Raw genomic sequence first — 7,514 nt, forward strand, 5'->3', positions numbered from 1 at the left:
CTGAATCAAGAGGCTTTTAACTCTGATATTCTGGATCTAAAATAATCTGCCACCGTGTTTCTCATCGCTGGGCCCTCTCTGGATCTATTTCCAACTCATTATCCTGCTCATGCTTATTGGCTTCCACATTGGAACGGCCAGCAGATGCAGAGAAGCCCAACCTTCACATTTAATTGAGGCCACGAAGGCCCTTTCCTTGGCAAAACGGAGGGCGAAGTATAAATTGCAGATGCAGTAACCAGCAAATGGATGTCGTATCAGAAGCTGGCTCTCCCCCAGCCATGTCCAAAAGCCTCCGCTATAAATACGTAGAGGAAGCAAACCTTAACCACACCGAGGCTAAAAAAAAAGACGCCGGTTTCTGTATGTGGCTTTTGTAAATCAGTTTCATTGCGTCACACTTCCACCTCGAATGCATGACAATAAGGTCAGGGTTACCCAGTAGAAGGCAGAAAAAACCCCACATGTATCACCATATGGCACCTTCCTACACAGTCTGTTTTTCCCTTGGCGATGACAATGAATCACTTGTTGACAGCAGCGGGGCGGTCACATGGCAGATGTGAAACACACCTCGTGGCGCAAAGCCACAGCGAGCAGGAATGTGGCGGGGGTGGAAAGGCCCTGGCACTTCCTTGTGGAGGCCAGATATGACCAGGCCTGTCTGTACTGTATGGAATTAAAGAACCATGTGGCAAAAAGCTACGACTCTGGCTTTGCAACACTAAACTGTAAAATGTGTAGGCAGCGTCTGATACATCTTGCAAAATATAATTACAGATCTCCAGTGCTTTGAGAGTTTGCATGGAAATGATCCAAACCAACTTAAAATAGTAACAAAGGCTGAGTGCAAACGTGTGGCATGGATCCTCTGAAAAGGCACCAGGAGGAAGGCCAAACATTAATAAGCCTTTTAGGAGCAGGAGGGGATCGTTTCGTTCAACGATGACTGTCACGTTCAGAGACAGCTATCCCTCCACTCCAACCCCACTCTTCCCTTTGAAGAATTAGATCTGAAATCCTTAAGGGCCAATGTGTATGCGTTGATATTCCCAGTCACACCACATTTCAGAAATAAAATAAGCCACGCAGCTACAACAGCAGGGACCTGGAGGTGTTGGTTTTGTTTTGTTTTGTTTTGTTTTGTTTTGTTTTATCATTTGAATACAGTTCAGTAAATTTCTGGAAAGAAAGGACCTGGGGTAGATTGAGCAGCATCCATCACCAAGAGCCAAAAATTTCACACCTGCTAATTTTCCATCCTGACTCTCTTGCAAAAAGACCAATATCTATTCACCAGGGAGCTTCAGGAACAAGTAGGATATTAGCCAGGAAAACCTATCACAGCAGACTGCTTTGTACCAAAGAACTTATAAAAAGTCCTGGGCCCATCAGCATGGTAGGTTGGGAGTTATATTAGCACGTTTCCCCCACTACTTATCATTACAAAACTTTTTTTTAAACTTTAAAAATAGTTGATCACAAAAACAGGGGCAATGTTTATAGTACATACATGTTTTCTGAAAGATTTTATTTTTTAAAATTTTTTTTTAACGTTTATTTATTTTTGAGACAGAGAGAGACAGAGCATGAATGGGGGAGAGTCAGAGAAAGAGGGAGACACAGAATCGGAAACAGGCTCCAGGCTCTGAGCTGTCAGCACAGAGCCCGATGCAGGGCTCGAACTCACGGACCACAAGATCATGACCTGAGCCGAAGTCGGACGCTTAACCGACTGAACCACCCAGGCGCCCCGAGGAAGATTTTAATGAAATAAATAGCTGATTAAATATACATTCACTAATCCAAATAGTGTTTAACTGTACCTGGGCTTTTGTTTAGATGTTATTCTCCTGCAGGAGAATTCTGACACCTGGACATACACTGGGTCATATGTGCAACTCACTATGTGATTCCTGGTTCTCTGGTGACCCTCGTCCCCTTGTTCCCAGGGGCCGGGCTGGCCTTGTTGGTGCTATGTCACCCGCCTCCTGTCCACAGCAGTGGGGACCAGAGGCGCACACTCTCCAGATCTGGCCGCTCACTGGCCCTTCTTCTGGAAAATGAAATGGAACAAAGAAAGCTTTCCCAATAGCTGGACTTAAAATGTGTACCCGTGACTATGGCCAGTGATCACGTTCTACCCCGTGCACTGAGGAGCAGGGAAGCTGGTTTGCAGAAACCGGAGAGAAAGCCCAGATTTCTTCCCACGTTTAAGTCTGGTCCCTCCCCGAGGCCCAGCTGCAAGCTCATTCCAGCCGATCACAGAAACAAAGACAAGGCTTATAGTGCATACATGTTTTCTGGAAGATTTTAATGAAATAGATAGCTGGTTAGATACACATTCACTGATTCAAGCATGGTTTAACTGTACCTTGGCTCTTGTCTAGATTTCTATTCAAATTCCTATTTTTTGAGAACTTCTATTTCCCTTGTTTGTTTCAGCCTGGCAATTTCTGCCCCACGCAACCAAGAGATCTCTAACTGGCACACATTCTTGTGTCTGAGTCACATCATTCCATGGCGCTTTGGGCTGCAGGCTGATGTAACAGGAAACGCCTTGCCGCGTCTCACAGGTACTGGCTCTATGTTCTTTGGGCAGAGGCTACAGGCAGTGGGGTGTGAGTTCTGGCTCTGTGCATTTGAAACATGAACACTTGGCAAGTCTTTTAGCCTGCAAGCTCCTCAGCTTCCTCAGCTGTAAAATGAGATAAACAAACTAAAAAAATGATCACGTGATAAAGCACAAAAAGCTTGACCAACCCTTGGGGTTAGTCCAGGGACAAAATCCCAGTTCTGTCACCTCCCAGAGCCTGAGGGTCCTCACTGTGAGTGACAAGTCCTGCATAATAGGCGTGCCTTTTTTAAAAATATTTTTTTAACATTTATTCATTTTTGAGAGACAGAGTGCGAGAAGGGGAGGGGCAGAGAGTGGGGGCCCGGGGGAGACACAGACTCCAAAGCAGGCTCCAGGTTCCAAGCTATCAGCACAGAGCCTGATGTGGGGCCGAACCCATGAACTGTCAGATCATGACCTGAGCTACAGTCAGATGTTCAACCGACTGAGACACCCGGGCACCCCATAACGGCCACGCTTATTATTACTGTTGCTGTTATCGCGACTGCCCTTCCTTCTCTTCCCAGCGAATGTGAACATTCTTTGTGATCTATTAAGAACAATTCCCGAAATAAAGGGTATCAAGACTCTTTCTTTAAAAATCAAAAGCATGGGAATGCAAGCTGGTGCAGCCACTCTGGAAAACAGGATGGAATTTCCTCAAAAAACTAAAAATAGAACTACCCTACGACCCAGCAATTGCACTACTAGGCATTTATCCAAGGGATACAAGTGCACTGTTTTGAAGGGACACAGGCAACCCCATGTTTATAGCAGCACGATCAACAATAGCCAAAGTATGGAAAGAGCCCAAATGTCCATCGAAGGATGAATGGATAAAGATGTGGGATATATATACAATGGAGTATTACTCGGCAATCAAAAATAATGAAATCTTGCCATTTGCAACTACGTGGATGGACCTGGAGGGTATTATGCTAAGTGAAATTAGTCAGAGAAAGACAACAATCAGATGATTTTCCTCATTTGAGGACTTTAAGAGACAAAACAGATGAACAAGAGGGAAGTGAAGCAAAAATGATATAAAACCAGGGAGAGGGACAAAACAGAAGAGACTCATAAATATGGAGAACAAACAGAGCGTTCCTGGAGGGGTTGTGGGAGGGGGGATGGGCTAAATGCATAAGGGGCACTAAGGCATCTACTCCTGAAATCGTCCTTGCACCAGATGCTAACTCTTTGGATATAAATTTACAAAAATAAAAAAAATTTGAAACATCAAAAGCAGCTTCTGCTTCATCTCTGTCACTCAGCTGGAGGCGGGGGGACATCTCTCTGTCAATGACATCTCAGCTCTGCTTGTTGATCCAACATGAAGGCTGTAAGACACGTAGGAAATAGATGTCTCCCGTCTTTGAAGAAAAGGAGAGGCAGCCAGGTAGGAGAGGGAGACCACCAGACCTGGCTGCCCGTCCTCAGGCCACTTACCCACTCTGAGATTCTCTCTGTAAACCAGGATGCTGATGTCATCTACTCCCAGGGACACTGGACTCACTGGGGCTAGCGTGCCTGAAGAGGCACTCCACACCAAACGCCTTGATGACAGCCCTCGCTTGGAACCCGCCTTTCTAACTCTCCTGTCTTTCCCCCTCTGCAGCAGAAATAGAATAATCATTCCGACAGCCGTGAGCATGTCTCCGTGTTAGCAGGAACCCCGACGTGTTTCTCCTCAATCAGCAATGTTCCTACCAGGTCATCAGTTTAGGAAGAGGCAAATCAGACCTCCTTCCCTTAACATTTATTACCTTATTTGGGTTTTTTAGGAACTGAAATTTGCATTGGGCGCAACTTAAAGAGGACAATGTTGACAGCTCAAATGCATCAAAATCTAAAGTTCATACCAGGATCCTGTTTTCGCTTTAATCACAATTCATTTTAAAACCAAAGTCAAAGGGGTTTCATTCTAGAAAATGAGAAGCTGAGTGACAAACTAAAGATAAAATTATGGTCTGGGTTCCCAGTTTCAGGCCAGAGTCAATTCTCAAAACCGTCCTGGAAAATGGTGATACTGTGAACTCCTCAGGGGGAGATGTGGGGGTGAGAAGCCGAAGGGTGTGGCGTCACACAGGGGCCCACAGGGGACAGGCCCAGGAGAGGCCCTGCTTGGAGCCATGTCTGCTGTCTCCCAAGGCATCCGCTCACCCTGGTTTGTCCAGAACCATCTCGGTGTTAAGTCTGGGACCCAGGTGACTCCTCAGTCTCAGGCAAACAAGGACAGTGGATCATCCCATCCCACACTGGTATGAACTGCTTCATATTCACGTAGCCTTTTAGCCTTATTACACATTCTGATCCCCGCCTAGTCTACCCCGTAGACTTTTCTTCAATTTGATTTCTTTTGCTTTCTTGCCTAAATAGCAGAAAACAAATACAACAGAAGGAGAAAAGTGTTTTAGGACAGATAAGCCAGTGAGGCTAGAAACCACTGCTCTTGGAGTAGAAGGCACTTTCCCTCACTTTTCCCACAGTTCAGGACCACAGGAGCAGGCAAACCCTGTCCCTGGTGATCAGCAGCATTCATGGCTTGGCATTAAGGCTACATTTGTACCCTTACTTTTATATAAATTTTGGTAAGACTATTAATTGTCACCGTTGACACTATACTTAACATCCTGTTCATACCCCTTCTTCTGCAGTGGAGAGCAGAGGAGGGAAGATGTTTCCTCTTTCCAGCCAGAGGAAACACATTTGCAAAGAAAATGAACCCCTGTAGGAAATTCCTCTTGCCTAGTCCTTTTTTTTTTTTTTTAAAGTAAATTTGCTGCAGAGAGGGTGGTTCATCACGGTTATCAAAGCAATATATGCATATTGTCACAAACTAGGAAAATAGAGAAGGAATTTTAAAAATCACACATAATCCCAGAATGGTATCTTTTATTTTTTTTTTTAATTTCTTTTTCAACGTTTTTTATTTATTTTTGGGACAGAGAGAGACACAGCATGAACGGGGGAGGGGCAGAGAGAGAGGGAGACACAGAATCGGAAACAGGCTCCAGGCTCCGAGCCATCAGCCCAGAGCCTGATGCGGGGCTCGAACTCACGGACCGCGAGATCGTGACCTGGCTGAAGTCGGACGCTCAACCGACTGCGCCACCCAGGCGCCCCCAGAATGGTATCTTTTAAAGCAAGCTGAACAGCAACGCACCCAGTGGACCCATCTTCAGTGAGCAGTACCCGTTCAGATGGGCTACACCGTCATCCCCCAGAGCCGCTGGCTGCCCGGAACATTCTGTGTTCTACAGCCTTTTATACAGCAGCAGCAGCAGCAAAAACAGCTCCCTTGTTACTAAGTGACAATAGTTCTTTTTCTCTAGGATGCTGAATTTGTGTCAGAGCCTTGAACCAATCAACCCATCCATCAACAAATCCCTGCCGTTTATGTGATGGAACAGCACCCTGGGACCCCAACTTCATGACAGGAAATGTCCCGGGCAAGTGTAATGAGTTGTATCAGTTGAACAAAGAGAATGCCTGGGAGGGGTAGCCAGGGGACCTGTTCTAGACTGGGAGGCAGGGAGCTTCCCGAGGGCATCATACTCAAGCCAAGACTAGCCAGCGTACTAGGAGGAGCTGGGTGAAGACAGGAAGGCCAGAGGGGCAGCCTGTGAGAAGGTCTGGGGGCTGGAGCATCCTGACGGAGGGGCTACACGGGACAAGGTCATAGTGAAGGCCAGGATGCCTGAAATACCCAGGGCCAATGAGAGTGAGGCATGAGCCAAAGATGCCAGAGGAAATAGGACAGAAAGGGTAAGGTATGCAGGTCTGTGTTCTTGATTTTGGCTTTCCACCAAGAGCAATGGGAAGCCTCCCAAGGCTCATCCACAGGGGCACGACAGGACCTCTACAGTGACCAAGCCTGGCTGCAGAGAGCAGCGTGGGCGTGGCAGAGAGTGACTGGGTCAGAGGCATCTGCAGAAGGAGAGGGGAAAACAGGTGTGTTTTCAAGGGCTCCAGGGGTCAGAATCAGCCTTGGTGACTGATTTAATAGTGCAGTGAGAGAGACAGGGCCCAGATGGCAGGTTGCAAAGGGAGAGGTGTGAAAGCTTCAAGGACAGCCCCCAGGGGCAGGGCCTGCTCCCTGGGTGTGTGGCTGCTACAGTCACCCAAGCTCGTCCTCAGAAGGGCCGAGTACTGGGTTTACTGCTTTGCTGTCGCTGATCATTTTCCAACAAGGAGCCCTGCATTTTCATTTTGCACCAGGCCTGCAAATTACATAGCTGGTCTTGCCCAGGGCTAATTGTCTTCTACATGTTTCGCTTGGCTAATGGCACTTGGACTCCATCCAAGGCCTTGAGATTGTTGATTTATCCTGTCAGGCGGGACATGCGTGTAAAGAAGGCTCTCTGGACCCAGTTCAGTGCAGTTTGTGTCTGTGAGCATATCAATGATGGTCTGTGACTAAAGTGCCTGAGAGCAGAAGACAGAAGACTGTTTTTACTGGCTTTGGGACAGGAAACTGAGGGCATTTTAATAACATCAGCCTCAAGTTTGCTGCTTGAGTAAAAGAGGGATTTTCCTCATCCCCAGGTTCATTTAGTTTAGTAATTCAAGCTAAAAAACTTCATTTGTTCAAGCTGAAGCTAAATGGATATTCTTTTTGGCAGAAAAGACTTTGAAAAAATGAGTGATTTATTCTTTTATTTAAGCTAAGAATGTCATAAGATGCCTGACTCTCAGGCAACATGAAATTTGCATTTGAAAAAATTATTATCGTAAGGGTTTAAAAGAAAATATGTGAATATTTCTATGCTTGAACTTCAGGGAAGAAAAAAGAGATAGTCCTTTACCAAAGCTCAAGGTATAACACAATAAACTGATTATTCAAGGAACTCTATAAATTTACCAGAATCGTTATGTAGGCTTGTAGGCTCCAGAC

The 7,514-nt window shown here is 46.0% G+C and overlaps 1 long non-coding RNA gene across 1 annotated transcript; it reads right to left on the minus strand.

The window, feature by feature from the left end:
* Positions 1 to 2,297: 2,297 nt before the first annotated feature.
* On the minus strand, positions 2,298 to 4,463 carry LOC131515102 (uncharacterized). The gene is made up of 2 exons (XR_009263439.1): positions 4,067 to 4,463; positions 2,298 to 3,957 (listed from the first exon to the last, which is right to left on the minus strand). It is a non-coding gene; the product is annotated as an uncharacterized LOC131515102 (long non-coding RNA).
* Positions 4,464 to 7,514: the final 3,051 nt, after the last annotated feature.

The sequence above is a fragment of the Neofelis nebulosa genome, chromosome 6 (genome assembly GCF_028018385.1).
Source record: "Neofelis nebulosa isolate mNeoNeb1 chromosome 6, mNeoNeb1.pri, whole genome shotgun sequence".
Classification (NCBI taxonomy): Eukaryota; Metazoa; Chordata; class Mammalia; order Carnivora; family Felidae; genus Neofelis; species Neofelis nebulosa.